The sequence below is a fragment of the Canis lupus genome, chromosome 10 (genome assembly GCF_011100685.1).
Source record: "Canis lupus familiaris isolate Mischka breed German Shepherd chromosome 10, alternate assembly UU_Cfam_GSD_1.0, whole genome shotgun sequence".
NCBI classification, from domain to species: Eukaryota; Metazoa; Chordata; class Mammalia; order Carnivora; family Canidae; genus Canis; species Canis lupus.
Window position 1 is genome coordinate 10,198,319 of NC_049231.1, and position 17,328 is coordinate 10,215,646.

The 17,328-nt window shown below is 42.8% G+C and overlaps 1 long non-coding RNA gene across 1 annotated transcript in view; it reads left to right on the forward strand.

Annotated features, from left to right (window-relative positions):
- The window catches only part of LOC102151646, a 65,749-nt gene extending 48,696 nt beyond the window's left edge, over nucleotides 1-17,053 (forward strand). Inside the window, exon 3 of the long non-coding RNA XR_005365356.1 lies at nucleotides 12,489-17,053. This is a non-coding gene — a long non-coding RNA (uncharacterized LOC102151646). The remainder of the gene's footprint in view (nucleotides 1-12,488) is intronic.
- The last annotated feature ends 275 nt before the right edge of the window (nucleotides 17,054-17,328 follow it).

The window sequence follows — 17,328 nt, forward strand, 5'->3', positions numbered from 1 at the left end:
CTTACACCAAAATGGTATATTTTGGGGTGGCATGTCCTGATCTCTGTCAGTTGTCAAAGTTATACAAAGAGGTCAATCCAGTATTCTGAATTGGGTCTGAATTAGATCTTAGGTTAATTCTAGAATTGTGAGTCGCCGTAGGGCCAAGGTTAATATAGTTCTTTGCTATATACCTAGCCACTTTTATCATTCTATTAGCATATGATTTGAATTCAAGTCAAGAGATCCATTTGATGTACCAGAGTGCCTACCCTGGCCTTCCCCCTATGGCTTTGCTCTTTCCTTCCATTCCGCTTGAGCTCATCCTAAGACTTGCTTTAGCCCATGGAATGTTAGCAAATGTACCACAACCGGAGGCTTAAAAACTTCTTATATGTGGGAGTTTGCTTTTTTCCTCTTCTCAACCCCTATAATTACCATGAGAATGAACCCAGGCTAGCCTGCTGGAGGATGAGGTAGAGAGAGCAGAGGGGAGTGTTCCTAGCTCAGGCCGTCCTAGACCAGCCAGCCCCCTGATTAACCAACCAACCACAGATGCCTGTGTATGCCAAGCTAAGATCAGTTAAGTCAAGCCCCAGGCAGAACTCCCCAACCAATCTGTAGACTCGTCCTATGTGACAAGTACGAGCAATTTTAAGCCACTAGCAGTAGGGGTGGCTTATTACATAACAATCGCTAACTCCTATGTGTGGAAAAGACCTCACCTTTTTTAATAGGGAAGGTGAGGAGACACCTTAAGAGTGAAGATTGTAGGAGGAGGGTTCCCTTAAGCTACATATTCCAAGTCTAGCAATTTTCACCCCCAGATTTCCTGAGATAGGAGATTTCTAAACTGGGCATTCTTCCCATAGAACATGTTGCCATGGCCCTCACAGAGTAGTTCTTTGATATATAAAATTATATCATTGTAAATTTTTTACCTCTGTGTGGGGAAGACCGTGTAGGGCAGTGTGGAAGAAGGCTGGCCACTGGATAGAGAAATATGGAAGCTATTAAAAGAGGCAGCACAAGGCTATCCCATTAGCACCAGGGATGGGATCTTTAAATGGGAGCAATCATGGCAGTGCATGGAATGATTCCTGCAGAGAGGTGTTTCCAGCAAGTTTTTGGCATTCACTTTTCTCTCCTCTTTAAATCCTGAGGTTATGGGCAAGCCTCCAGCCAGAGCTTCACACAATGGCTGGTCACTCCTCCCAGACCACAGCGGTGTGGTGCTCTTCATTTGCCAAAGAATTTCCACCAACCCCTAATTACCCACTAAGCTTTACCCTCTCTTTCCTCTACTATGTCCTTGAAGATGCTATCAAACTTTAATATCCAACTTGGTGTCCTTGGGTGTTTCTTTGTAGAAGGCCTGGTGACATCGTTTATACACCTCTTGACACACATTAATGTCAGACAGAGGCAGAAACCACCGTACATTCCCAATAGGCTTGATGCAGCGCTCATCGGTTGAGTGGCTGCAGCATGGTGGGAAGGTGCTCACTGACCCAAGGATCTGCCAGGCTGGCTCTCAGGGCATGAGGATGAGGCTAGTTCTCAGAGTATGAGAGAAAGCAAATGCTAATGTAATGCAATATAGTAATTTATGAGGCGGCTATTTCAAAGAGTAGTAGCGCAAAGACAAATGTAGCTTACCAGTTAAGCACATAGACTTTGGAATCAGACAGACCTGGATGCAAATTAGGGTTTGTGATGCACTGGTACCATCACTGTGGGCCAACTACTTAACCAGGACACCACTGTGCAATGAATAGAATAATGCCCATCTCCTAGGGATGTTGTAAGGGTTAAGTGAGATATGCCATGTACAATCCCCAACACGGTACTTAGTATCTAGTAAGCATTCAGTGTAGATGATAACAACTGTAATTACTCAGGATAATATTCCTCAAAATATATTCAGCCCAGTAACAGCGTCCTTGGAAATGTTATTAGGTGTACTGCAGGAGAAAAGTTTCAGAGGTCACAGAAAATATCAGTGTACTCATGACTCTGTGGAGTTGTGCAGCCAAGTCAGTAGAGTTTTGTTTAACCCAGCGTGTCCCAAGTTTATTTGGAGAATCTTTTTTCCCCCTCTTCGAACACCCACTGACCTCCCTAGTGTGCCCCAGGACACTGTTTGAATGATGCCGGTTTGTGAAAACAATTTTCAGTTGTGTGACTAGTTAAAAAAATGCATCACCAGAAAGCAAATAAGAGTTAAATATAAAGCAGCTTAAGTATAAAGCCTGGCCTCAGTGAATATTGGACCAATGTTGCAGTTGGCTCTTGGCCTCGCTGGAGATCATCATCTGAGCCATCTGCTGGGAAGAGGGCAGCATGCAGGGTGGCAGGGCTGGCTTTTAAATTCTGAATCAGAATTTACTGTTCCAACTGCTGGCTTCACTTTTAAACAAAAGTCACCCAGACCTCTCAGTGGCAGCCGAGTCCCCTAAAGAAAAGCCTCGAGTTCTGCATGATACTAAGACCACCCAGGCCAAACCTTGGCTTTTTTTAAAAGCCAGGAATGGCCACACGTATTTTATACTTTTGTTTGTTTGAGTTTGTTTTGTAGGAAACCACATGAAGTGTAAAACGAGTCAGCCTATGCTGGTCTCAGTGTAGGAGAAGCTCCACACAGTGATGCTTTTGAAGAGGAAAATTACCATTTGTCAAAGAATATAGGATTGACTCCTAAAGTAGGATGATTCACAAGGAGACCAGGGTTTGGATGGCCACCCCTCTTGAATAACAGCTGGCTATTCTTACTAGGGATTTTTTTTTTTTTTTTAAGTTGGGAGGTTTATAGAGAATTCCAGAATGTAGGTGATCCAAAAGACAGTTTAAAAAAAAAAAAAAAAAAAAAAAAAAAAAAAAAAAGGTCATGTTTTTGTAAGGGAAATTTACATTGAAAAATATTAAATTGATGTTTAATGTAATATTGAATTAATATGTTAATACAGAGTCAACGGAAAGGAATTTGCCAGGTGGGGGGGAACTAAATTACTTTTGTTATGAGATAATCTATGTATCTTGCCACAAGAACACATTTAGTCCTGTGTTTTATGAATGGCTACATGGCACAGAGAAACATGGAACCCTTACCAACCCACTTTATGAAGAGAGAACAACGAAAACACCAAATTTTAACAAAGATCACCCAAACAGACCCTCCACCTCAAACCATTAAAAATAAAACCAAAAAAAAATAAAAAATAAAAAAATAAAAAAAAATAAAAAAAAATAAAAAATAAAAATAAAACCATTCAGACAACTGACAAGGACTTGGGAATACAAGTCGAAAATGAACTGAAATACAAAGAAATCGCACTCAGCAGCATCTGAAAAGACTACAGTCTGACCAAGATTTGCCATAGGAATGCAAGGAATGGTTTATTAATAGGAAATCTATAAATAAAACATCATTTCAATAAGTCAAAAGAGAAAAATTATATAATCATCTTAGCAGATGGTACCCATTTAGGATTAAAAATATACTAAAGTGGGGTTAGAGAATAGTTTCTTAGTTGTACTTAGTTGAGATAGCAAATGAAGACCTCATATAGCATTCTTGTTAGAACTGGAAATAGGACAAGGATGCCCAGTATTGCTTTTACCATTTGATATTTTACTGGAAGTCTTAGCCACTGAAATAAGATAGGAAACAAATAACCACATGATGGCTAATTTTCTATGTCACCTTGGCTAGGCTATGGCACTGAGAGGCTTGGTTAAATAGCAGTTTAGATGTTGCTGTGAGGATTTTTTTGAGATGTGATTAACTTTTAAATCCATAGCCTTTGAATAAAGCAGATTGCCCTCCATACTGTGGATGGACACCTTCCAATCATTGGAAGGCCATAAAAGAAAAAGCCTGAAGTCCCCAAGGGAGGACAAATTCTGCTTCCAGACTGCCTTTGAATTCCAGACTTCATTAATTACTCCCTAGAGATGCCTGGGTGACTCAGTGGTTGAGCGTCTGCCTTCGGCTCAGGGCATGATCCTGGGGTCCTAGGATTGAGTCTCATGTGGGGCTCCCTGCAAGGAGCCTGCTCCCTCTAGGTCTCTGCCTCCCTCTGTGTCTTTCATTAATAAATAAAATCTTTAAAAAAATATTACTCCCTAGATCTCCAGCCTGTTGGCCTGCCCTGCAGATCTCAGATTTGTCAGACTCCACAACTGTGTCACTCTCTAAAAATAAACCTCCATACAGAATATACACACCCATCTTATTGGTTCTGTTTCTCTGGAGAACTCTGACACAAATAACAGCTAACACCTACTAAAAACATTAAAAGGTACCAGGCAATGGTTTAAGGGGCACACGGGTATGTACTAACTCACTGCATCCTCACGGGAATCCTAAAAGGTGAGAAATTTTTGTCTCTGTCAGAAACCAATCAGAATGAAATATTCTGATGACTTATAGGAATGTTCTGGGCTAATTCAAGGGCAAGAACCAAAAGCCTCAAGGTCCTGCCCTTTTACTCTGAGGCACCTGACTCCAACCAGCTCTTTCTGGGTAAGATACCAGTGTTCTAAGACCATGCAATGTTGGTGAAATCCATTCTACTATCCTGGCAGTAGCCAACTAAATTGGACAGGGGCTAGGAAGCAACGGTATTCGGAAACCACTGCGGGGCTTGGGCCTGTACTTGACCTGTACTCTGACAATCCTATATTAATTTCCTATTGCTACTGTGACAAATTACTACAAACTTAATGGCCTAAACAACACAGGTTTATTATTTTACAGTTATGAAGGTTCGAAGCCCTAAAACCAAGGTATTGGCATAGCTGCATTCCTTTTGGAAGCTCTAGTGGAGAATCCACTTCCTTGACTTCTCCAGTCCCTAAAAAGTCACCTGCATTTCTTGGCTCTTGGCCCCTTCCTCTATGTTGAAAGTTAGCAGACTCTCTTTCTTTCTCTCCGACCTCTGCTTATATTGTTCATTGCCTTTTCTGATTCTCTTTGTCTCCCTTTTTATTTTTTTTATAATAAATTTATTTTTTATTGGTGTTCAATTTACCAACATACAGAATAACACCCAGTGCTCATCCCGTCAAGTGCCCCCCTCAGTGCCCGTCACCCATTCACCCCCACCCCCCGCCCTCCTCCCCTTCCACAACCCCTAGTTCGTTTCCCAGAGTTAGGAGTCTTTATGTTCTGTCTCCCTTTCTGATATTTCCCACACATTTCTTCTCCCTTCCCTTATATTCCCTTTTACTATTATTTATATTCCCCAAATGAATGGGAACATACAATGTTTGTCCTTCTCCGATTGACTTACTTCACTCAGCATAATACCCTCCAGTTCCATCCACATTGAAGCAAATGGTGGGTATTTGTCGTTTCTAATGGCTGAGTAATATTCCATTTGTCTCCCCTTTTAAAGGACCTTTGTGATTGCTTTGGGCCCTGGGGCGGGGGGAGGGGGATCGATTTCAAGTTCCTCAACTTAATCTCATTTGCAAAGTACTTTTCCATGGAAGGTAACATAGTCACAGGTTTCGGGGATTAGGATATGCACGTTGTGGGAGAGTATTACTCCGTCTACCATATACCAAGCATAGATGAAAGACCCCATCATATCCCTCCTGTGGAGAAGCATGCATGGAACAAAGGGCAGCTGGCCTCTCAACGCCTCTTACTATCCTGAAACATGTCAACTTTCAGTGTTTCCCTGTTCCTGGTTCTCTAATAAGAAACCCATTGCACAACCAATGTTTAAAAAACCATGTCACAGGAGAGGAGAATGTCTTTGCGACACTGTCTTCTAAGCTTCCCATATACCGATAATATAAGACGCTTTTACAGAACTAGAAACATGGATCTGTATTTTTCCCACCTTGCTGTGGGCAAGGCTATTCCAAATATAAAAATAAACACCAAATTCGCAGTGGACAAGATTAATAGCTAGGATTTACCTAAAAATTCACAAGGTATATAGGCTTTTAAAAAACAGAAACAGATTTCCAGTTCCTGGTCCCACATATAAGTAGCTTGGAAGTTGCCACTCAACCCAAACAAGTACAAATCTGAACTAACTGAAAAGTCAATGACTCTCCTTGGATTCCTAAGAAAGGGGAGGACACAGGGCAAACTGCTGCCCCCAAGATTAGAAAAACAAACAGGCTAAAACAGGGAGCTGTGGCTTACCAGAGTGGAGAATCATGATGGAAACGCCATGGGAAGCAGAGCCAGGGTATGAACACTTAAACTGATAAATTTTTGGAGGCCCAGTGTAGGCAACTCTGAGAATCAAAAACTCTAGGGAGATCCCATCATAGAGGGGGCCCCCACTGTTTTGTGGGATTTACCTCTAGGAGATTGACCAATTCTCACAGTAAATATAAAAAAAAACCTTTGATGTGCTTCCATCAGGCTGAGGAGAAACGAGCCATTTTAAAATACTGCTAGAGCACTCCATTCTTCTTAATAAGGCCTTCCCTCAGCAGAAACAAGTTAGCCAATTCTGAACCTGTTGGAATATTGTTAGAATCTAATTAACCCCAGGAGAAGAGAAACACCACATTCCAGCTGGCCCCAACCTTCCACGTAGGGGAAGGAAAATACCCAACTTCAGCCCAATCTAGCCATCCTGTCGCACCTGATGAAGAGAAAAAACTGAGGAACACTTGTGAAGTTCACAGTCTATAAGCATACACTCACTAAAAGACTGAGATCTAATCATAGGACCATAGAATGCTTCTCTTCCCATCCCACGCCCCCTATTTATAGCAGTTCAATTTACCCAGTCTATCATGTCCAGCTATGAAGAAAAAATTACAAGGCATACCAAAAAGCAAAAAAACACACTTTGAAGAGACAGAGGAGACATCAGAACCAGACATGTCAGGGGTGTTGGAATTATTTAAAATAACTATGATTAATATGCCAGGAGCACTAATGGATAAAGTAGACAGCATGCAAGAACAGATGGGCAATGTAAGCAGCGAGATGGGAATTTTAAGGAAGAACCAAAAAGAAATGCTAGAGATCAAAAACACTCTAACAGAAATAAAGAATTCCTTTGATGGGCTTATTAGTAGATTGCACACAGCTGAGGGAAGAATCTCTATACTTCAGGATATCTCAGTAGAAACCTCCAGAACTGAAAAGCAAAGAGAAGAGCCTGAAAAAAACAAACAAAAAAAACACACCAGAATATCCAAGGACTATGGGACAACTACAAAAGATGTAACATATGCATAATGAGAATACCACAAGGGGAAAAAAAGAAAGGAACAGGAGAAATATTTGAAACGATGACTTGAGAATTACTCTTCAACTAAAGTCAGACACCAAACCATAGATCCAAGAAACTCAGAGGACACCAAACAATATAAATGCCAAGAAAAAAAAAAAAAAAAAAACAAAACGAAGCAAAAATAATCCAACGCCTAGACATATCATTTTCAAAGTACAGAAAATAAAAGATAAAAAAAAATCTTGAAGGAATCAAGAAAAAACTAACACCTTACCTATAGAGGAACAAGAGTTATGCTGACTTCTACTTAGAAACCATGAAAACAAAAAGAGAGTGAAGTATTTAAAAGAGTATTTCTTTAAGAGAAAGAAAAACCCCACTAACCTAGAATTCGGTACCCCATGAAATTGTCCTTCAAAATTGAAGGAGAAATACTTTCTCAGACAAACAAAAATTGAGGGAATTTGTTACTACTTGCAATAAGTGTTAAAAGAAGTTGTTTAGAGAGAAGGAAAATAATATAGGCCAGAAACTCAGATCTACATAAAGAAAGGCAGGACAATAAGAAGAAATAAGTGAAGGTAAATAAAACACTTATTTTTCTAATTTTTAATTGGTCTAACAGATAACAGTTTATTTGAAATAATAGCAACAATGTATTCTATTGTGTATGCTCATATATTCAAGCATACATATGTATATATATATATGCATACTTATACATAAGTAAAATGAATGACAACAAAGATACAAGGGACAGAAGGGAAGAATTAGGATTATTTTGTTATGATAAGGTGTTTATACTATCCATGAAGTGGCATAGTGTTATTTGAAAGTGGACTTGGATTAGTTGTTAAGTATGTATTGTAAGTTCTAAGGCAACCACTAAAAGAGGTAAAAATATAACTGATATTCTAAGAAAAGAGGGAAAATGGAATCTTATGAAATGCTCAGTTAGAACCACAAAGGCAAAAAAAGAATGGAAGACAAAAATAGGAACAAAACAGAGAAGCAGAAAACAGTAACAAGTAGGGTGTATGTTAATCTTACTGTATCAATAATCACTTTGTTTTTTTAATAGAGGATTTTTTTTTAGATTTTATTTATTTATTCATGACAGACACAGAGAGAGAGAGAGAGAGAGAGAGAGAGAGAGAGAGAGGCAGAAGCAGGCTCCATGCAGGGAGCCCGATGTGGGACTCGATCCTGGGTCTCCAGGATCATGCCCTGGGCTGAAGGCAGGTGCTAAACTGCTGAGCGACCCGGGCTGCCCTCAATAATCACTTTGAACATCAATGACCTAAATACACCAACAGAGATCGTCAGAGTGAATTAAAAAACAAGTCCTGGGTAACATTGACATTTTCACAATATTAATTCTGCCAATCCATGAGCATGGAATATTTTTCCATCTCTTTGTGTCTTCCTCAATTTCTTTCAGAAGTGTTCTATAGTTTTGAGGGTATAGATCCTTTACATCTTTGGTTAGGTTTATTCCTAGGTATCTTATGCTTTTGGGTGCAATTGTAAATGGGATTGACTCCTTAATTTCTCTTTCTTCAGTCTCATTGTTAGTGTATAGAAATGCCACTGACTTCTGGGCATTGATTTTGTATCCTGCCACGCTACCGAATTGCTGTATGAGTTCTAGCAATCTTGGGGTGGAGACTTTTGGGTTTTCTATGTAGAGTATCATGTCATCGGCGAAGAGGGAGAGTTTGACTTCTTCTTTGCCAATTTGAATGCCTTTAATGTCTTTTTGTTGTCTGATTGCTGAGGCTAGGACTTCCAGTACTATGTTGAACAGCAGTGGTGAGAGTGGACATCCCTGTCTTGTTCCTGATCTTAGGGGAAAGGCTCCCAGTGCTTCCCCATTGAGAATGATATTTGCTGTGGGCATCACAATGCCAGATTTCAGGTTGTACTACAAAGCTGTGGTCATCAAGACAGTGTGGTACTGGCACAAAAACAGACACATAGATCAGTGGAACAGAATAGAGAATCCAGAAGTGGACCCTGAACTTTATGGTCAACTAATATTCAATAAAGGAGGAAAGACTATCCATTGGAAGAAAGACAGTCTCTTCAATAAATGGTGCTGGGAAAATTGGACATCCACATGCAGAAGAATGAAACTAGACCACTCTCTTTCACCATACACAAAGATAAACTCAAAATGGATGAAAGATCTAAATGTGAGACAAGATTCCATCAAAATCCTAGAGAAGAACACAGGCAACACCCTTTTTGAACTCGGCCTTAGTAACTTCTTGCAAGATACATCCACGAAGGCAAAAGAAACAAAAGCAAGAATGAACTATTGGGACTTCATCAAGATAAGAAGCTTTTGCACAGCAAAGGATACAGTCAACAAAACTCAAAGACAACCTACAGAATGGGAGAAGACATTTGCAAATGACATATCAGATAAAGGGCTAGTTTCCAAGATCTATAAAGAACTTATTAAACTCAACACCAAAGAAACAAACAATCCAATCATGAAATGGGCAAAAGACATGAACAGAAATCTCACAGAGGAAGACATAGACATGGCCAACATGCACATGAGAAAATGCTCTGCATCACTTGCCATCAGGGAAATACAAATCAAAACCACAACGAGATACCACCTCACACCAGCGAGAATGGGGCAAATTAACAAGGCAGGAAACAACAAATGTTGGAGAGGATGCGGAGAAAAGGGAACCCTCTTACACTGTTGGTGGGAATGTGAACTGGTGCAGCCACTCTGGAAAACTGTGTGGAGGTTCCTCAAACAGTTAAAAATATACCTGCCCTACGACCCAGCAATTGCACTGTTGGGGATTGACCCCAAAGATACAAATGCAATGAAACGCCGGGACACCTGCACCCCGATGTTTATAGCAGCAATGGCCACGATAGCCAAACTGTGTAAGGAGCCTCGGTGTCCAACGAAAGATGAATGGATAAAGAAGATGTGGTTTATGTATACAATGGAATATTACTCAGCTATTAGAAATGACAAATACCCACCATTTGCTTCAACGTGGATGGAACTGGAGGGTATTATGCTGAGTGAAGTAAGTCAGTCGGAGAAGGACAAACATTATATGTTCTCATTCATTTGGGGAATATAAATAATAGTGAAAGGGAATAGAAGGGAAGGGAGAAGAAATGTGTGGGAAATATCAGAAAGGGAGACAGAACGTAAAGACTGCTAACTCTGGGAAACGAACTAGGGGTGGTAGAAGGGGAGGAGGGCGGGGGGTGGGAGTGAATGGGTGACGGGCACTGGGGGTTATTCTGTATGTTAGTAAATTGAACAGCAATAAAAAATAAATTAAAAAAAATAAAAAAAATAAAAAAAATAAAAAACAAGTCAACCGCATATTTTTATAAGAAACCCACTTTGACTATAAAGGCACCAATATATTAAAAGCAAGTGGTTGGAGAAAACTATATCATGCAATTGCTAATTGAAGGAAAGCAAAAGTAGAAATATTAATTTCATATAGATTTCAAAGCATGGAAAGTTATCATGGACAAAGGAGGGAATTACATATAATGAAGGGGTCAATTATCCAAGAAGTAGGGGCCTAACCAATGAGTGTCAAATAATGTGAGGCGAAACCTGATAGAATGATAGAACTGCAAGGAGAGATATGGGAATCCTTTAACACAGTTGAAGACTTCAACAACCCTCTCTCAGAAATGGACAGATCTAGCCAGCAAAAAATCAGCAAGGACTTAGTTGAACTCAACAGCACCATCAATCAACTGGATATAATGGGCGTTTATAGACTACTTCATCCAACAACAGCAAAATACACATTCTTCCCAAGTTCACATGGAACACTCACCAAGATAGATGACATTCTGGGCCATAAAACACACCTTGACAAGTCTAAAGGAATATAAATCATGCAATGCCTGCTCTAAGACCACAGAATTAAATTAGAAATCAATAACAAAGATAACTGGAAAATCCTAAAATGTGGAGATCAAGCAACATACTTCTAAATAACATGTTTTCTTAAAAAACAGAAACAAAATAAAAAGATAAATAATAAATAGAAAAACATTTACAAAATGTAGAGCAAAGGGTTAATATCTTTAATATATAAAGAACAGTTACAAATTAATAAGGAGAAAAGAGCAATACCTCGGAGCCAAAGTGGGCAAAGGGAAAAGATACCTGACCAAAAGAAAACAGCAAATGGCTTATGCACATGTGAAAATGCTTAACCTCATAGGTATAAGGGGAATTTAAATAACATGACAAATATAAAATAAGTAACAACAAATACTGGAAAAGATGTGGCGAAGCTTTTTGGGCACCCTCCTGATTGCTGGTAGGGGTGTATGTGGTGCAACATTGCCGGGGTTCCACTTGGCAACATGTATTAAAAACTTAAAAATTGCACATACTCAGTGACTCAGAAATTCCACTTAAAAAGAATTTACCTGAAGGAAATCAGGATACTAGGATACTATATATAGTATATCACACACACACACACACACACACACACACACACACTAGTAAAAGAAAGGAAATTACATCTCTGAAAGAGGTTAACTATATTGTGACCAGCTGTAACATAAAATATAATGCAGTCATTTAAAATGAGAATTGTTGGGCAGCCCGGGTAGTTCGGTGGTTTTGTGCCTGCCTTTGGTCCAGGGCCTGATACTGGAGACCCGGGATCAAGTCCCACATTGGGTTCCCTGCATGGAGCCTGCTTCTCCCGCTGCCTGTGTCTCTGCCCCTCTCTCTCTCTGTGTCTCTCATGAATAAATAAATAAAATTTTTTTAAAAACTGAGAATTGTATCCATTTAATCTTATTTATTATCAGATTGTTTCCCCTCACTATAAAACAAGAGCAGGGACTCTTTCTTCAACTGCTGTACCCTGAGTGCCTAGAAGAGTGCCTGGAGCCCTTCACAATACTTGTGGAGTGGCTTCCTATAAAATATGTTTTCAAATAACCTAACTGCATATTACCCTCACAACTGCAAAAGAAAATAAAATTGAGATTAAAAAATGTAAGGAGGGTATGATGTAAAAACAGAAAAAAAGAGATGAGACGGAAACATCAAAATAAGCTGTATAGCTTATCTCTGGATGACGAGATTGAAGGTGACTCGGGGTTTGTTTTTTTTTTCTTTGCACATTGCATGGTTTCCAAATTTACCATCACACTGTGTATTAATTCCACTATCAGAAAAATTTCAATAAATAGTGAAAATGTAAAAAGAAGAGTAATAGTGTCATTTGTTGACTTCACAGCTTGTCCTTCTTCATCTTTTAGAACTGACTGCTCAACGTGAGAACCGTGGACCAACAGAAGCTGGAAACCTATTCCAAATACACACTCTCTGCCTCGCCTGACTTCTACGTCAGAATCTGAATTTTATCAGGCTACTCAGCTAACGGACACGTTGATGTCGGAGCAGCACTGTTCTAGGGCATTCTCACCCGATTGTTCCGTTACCGCCCTGGGTTGGCTAATTACTATCAAGCTGTAGCGTTTGGCACGTGTGCAAAGAGGTTAATAAGATTCCACACGTCTCCCTGGCATTGAGATAACTTTCACACATTTTTAGTAGTTGGGACGTGAATGACTCAGAAGTACCTGTGTGACACCTGCCTTTCCTTGGCCTCTGTCCTCGCCCTTGCTGGCAGCTGGCATGCCCCCCTCACCCCCACCCCCATTCAGCAGCCGCTCTAGGCACTCCCTGCTCTTTCCCTCGTGTCAGTGGCTCCGTTCACCCGCCCCTACTACCTACCTAACTGAGCCTTCGCTCACCTGCTCAGTCACACTCGTCTACACGTTCCCGTTCCAAAGAGTAAAATACATGGTCACCTGTGAGATGGCCCTAACAAAGATGTTTAAGTGGAGTGATCACACTTTGGGGTGGGTAGACAACAGTTACTTTTGTAGAGAATTTATTTCACTCACTGGCCATTTCACCAGGTAACTGAGATAACCCATGACCTTGAAGACCCCTCGATGCAATGGCAGGATGGCAGGTGTGGGAGAGGCGTCACGTGGAAATCCCATGCAGTGGCCTGATGGGATGATACGTGCCTTTGGAAAGACATGGGAGCAAATAAGCAAGGACGGCTTTGGGAGAGCCAGGAAGGATCTGGGGGAGGAGGTGATATCCTTCTGTGATCCCCCAACCCCATCCAAGTGAAGTTACTCCCCTAACAGATAGAGCCCCCAGAGGTGCACACAACAGTCTTTAACTGTCATCTTTCCTGGGAGGCCGAGTTGAGCGATGGCACAAGAGCGGGTGCTTAACCCCTGTTTGTTGAATGGAAGGGTATGATCTGAATCTTGGAGAGTTGGGAGTTGGCCGTGACCATGGGTGGCCATCCTCCGGGGGCAGAGGAAGCCCAAGGCAAGGCGGAGAGGATGGCACAGCTTGCTCTAACTAATGTTAGCACACCTTTCCCCAGCTGGGTGGATCCAGCCAGTGGATCGCGGACACGTTGCCGTTCTGGAAGCTCCTTCTCAGATCTGCCTTAGGCAGAGGTCACCCAGCTGAAAGCCTGTGGCTCGTAGGCGGTGACACACTGAAAGTTGAACTGCCAGCCACCAGCACGTCTCAGAAGGTGGCTCCCTCTTTTGAGAAAGTGCAGCGAGCGGGGCGAAGCCTGCCCGGGGCTCCCCTGGGCGCTGTACCCACGGCCGGCCTCTTCAAAGCAGGCTGTGACTGTGCTTCCCGGGAGCAGGCCACCAGGACCTAGAACTTCTAGAAGGGAAAGCGGAGCTGGAGGGCTGCCAGGACGAGAAGCTGTCTGCTGCACGACCAGGAAAAGAAAAGCTAGGCTTCTGTCTCCAGCGCCTCCTCACCCGTTTCTCGACATCCTTTGGCGTTCGAGGAGGCTGCTGTTGCTTTGGGGGCAGTGACGTGCACAGTGACATTTGTACTAGTACCTTCCCGATGACGGCCTCCTGTTTACCCCAGCACAGCACGAAGTGGGGAACTGTTCCAGAGAACTTAAGAGCACATGCGTGCGAAGGGCAGAGCACGGCCTGGCCTGGCAGGCGTGTCCTGGGGCTGCCGGCCACGGCCCTGTCGCCTGGCCCCCGGTCCCAGCACCCAGTGGCCCGATCGCTGGGGCCCCGGGCAGGTCTGCTCGGACTGTCCAGGCACACAGGAGGCTCTCCCTGTTGGCGAGTACTTGTGCCATCAGGAGCCACAAGCTGGAGGCCAGCAGGCCCGAGGCAAGCCCTGTAGTTGCAAGATCCCGAATTATAGGTTTCAGGAGTGAGGGTAGTGCCACCCCCGGGCAGTGCCACCCTGCCTCAGGCCTCCTGGGGCTTGGTCGGGCATGAACTTCAAGTCACCAGGGAGGAATCACAGCTGCCGGGCCAGGTCAGTGGGGTCATTGCCTCAACACACCCCTGCAGGAGGATGTGAAAAGAACATTCGAGGTGCAGGACTCTGTGCGCCGAGCCCAGGGACCTCACATAACCGTGTGCCTCAGTCCCAAACCGATTCCATCCAAACTTCTAGTGAAAGTGGTTCCACGCCTGTGGCAAGGTCAACTGCCCGCAGAGTCTGATGGGACCGGTGGGTAGAGGCACCAAGGAGGGGAGCAAGAACTTTCTCGCTTGTTCTTTACCCGGAGCATCAGCTGCATTCTCCTGCTTCTCTTCAGGACGCCTGAGTGGTCATGTCGTTCAGATATTTGGGGGGGGGGGGGGCATGGCTCCAAAGACCCAGTCCTTGACCCCGGGTTGCTGAGCGTTGAAGAGCTCCCTTTGACAGAAACTGTGTGATGTGCTCCTGGACGTGTTTACACATTCGAGGTCTCCCTGGAAAGACACCAGCCATCCGGGGTGGGGGGGCTGGGTGCCCGGGATCCACGCTGTGCCCCTTGGATGCCTGTGGAGCAGAGAGCGCTACCAAGGCCCTCACCGGTGGACTCGGGACCCCGGGTCCGGTGCCTCCCCCCGCCCCGGGGACACCTGTCCTCACCCCTTCGCCGGAGACCTGGAACGGCGCTGCCTCTGAAGGTGCAGACAGCCCGGGGTGGCAAATTCGCTTCCTTCTACATCTGGGACTCACATCACCAGCTTTCTGTGGGATCTCGGGTGCAATCTTTCCTGGGTTGGTCTAAATATAATCTTCAGTAGGCAGGAGAGGAATGCTTAGAAAGTACCCAACTTGCTGGTGTCAAGGGGAGGCAGATCTGACTTCTATACCGTCTAATTCAGTTCTATCCCCCTCGTGTTTGTTCACTCAGCCACCATCGTCCTAATTCTCACCTGCAGGCCGCCGAAAATAATTAATCTCTGGGTCTGCGGTAGCGCCCCCCACCCCTTGGTAATCCTGCCAACACATTCCTGGAAGAAGCCTATTTCACTAGCCTCCAGTGGAGGATGGTGAGGCTCGGAACAGACCTCAGTATGAAAGAAAAGTCCGCATTCTAGGGAGGGTTTTCATGAGAGGGGCTGCTTTTCCTCATTTGCACAAAAGCCCCCCGAATGGGATAATAGTGTCTCTGGGAGAGGAACTCTGGCCCGTGCTCTGCAGATATTATTCCTTGCCTCTGAGCATGGGGTTTGGGGAAGAGAAAGCCCAAATCCCAGCCCCTTTTTAATTGTTAAAATATTATAACAAACATACTAAACAGTTTTGAACAAAGGAAGGACACGGTTATCCTTGCACATTCTGTGCGTCCCGTCCATGTGTAACTTATGTGTTCCCTTGGAATATATTCACAATTTTTATGCTACCTTTTTTTTTTTTACTATTATACTATAAGCACCTCACGTTCCCTGTGGGTTTCTGAGTTTCACAATTATAATTTTAATGCTACATGATTTTCACTGATGTCAGGAGTGACAATAACTGCTGGAAGTTAGCACTGCTTGTGGTGTTTTGCCTTCGTAGATAACCTCTCCCTAGGCCTCGGTGGGTCTGTAGCTTATTCTTCCTTGGTATTTGAATAAATTCCCATGAGCGGGGCAAAGCTTTAACAATCTCACAGCCCTTGATACGTGTCACCATATTGATTTCTTAAAGGATGCTAAAGTTTTGTATCTTATGGATGAATAATGTGCGAGCCAAGGCAGGGATGATAGTCAAAATTTATCAACTCGTTGGAGCATTGGTACTGACTTAAACTGAGGCCAGCTGGTCAGCCTGCCAAGGTGCTCTGCCCGAATATTGGCCCTACTTGGATGGCAGACTCAGTGCCTTCAGGGCACACTTCTCATCCGTTGTCTTCTCTGTCTGCCTTTCATTCTCTCTTTCTTTTCCTCTAGTCCCTCTTTTTTGAACTATTTTTGAGCAACGTGGTAGTCATAAAGCAATAGCTGATACCTCATCCACTAATGACTCTGTCTTCACAGGTTGGAGCCCAATTGACTCTTGGAACGACCCTATCAGGTAGTTTGGTCCCATTTTGTGGACATGATCACTAAGGCTTGGCTGGTTAAATTTCTTGCCCAGGCACACAGAGGTGAAACAGGACAGAACTGAGATTCAAACCCAGTCTGGCTGGCTGGCTCCACAGCTCTCAACCAGGAGGCTGCCCAACCCGTAGGGTGTTGGGAGGCTGGGTGGGAGAGCCAAAGAGAGAAATTGAAATCCTGGAGGGACTGAAAATGGGTTGTTTCAGTTTCCCTTTTGCTCTTTTTGTTTCCTGCATTATTAAACTATTTGATTAGATTCTCCTGGTGTCATATTTATTTGCAGCTGTTAAACATTAGAAGACTTCAGACGGGGGATTTATTTAAAGCATAGTTATTAAAATGTCTATTTTGATTTAAGGATTTCTTCTGCTTTGTATTACTTACTTGTCTCATATCTCTTTAATCTATAGTCATTTCTAATAAAGAATGTTCAGAACCTACCAGCCAAAGCGCTTTAAGTGATTCTTGCCAACTCTCATTTAAACACTTTATCTCTCGGCCGAATTATCACTCAACCATATCCCTGTCCTTTTATCATTTATAAACTTGGCAGTGTGTCCATTCAGGTCCATTACAAAGTCATTTACATATTTTAAGACTATGTCTTCCTTACAGTATCCCATATTCTCTCAGCTGGAAGACATTCCTGATTATTTTTCCCTATAATGCGCAATTGCTTTCGCATTAAATTTCCACAAGGTGGGCTCTAGATGTT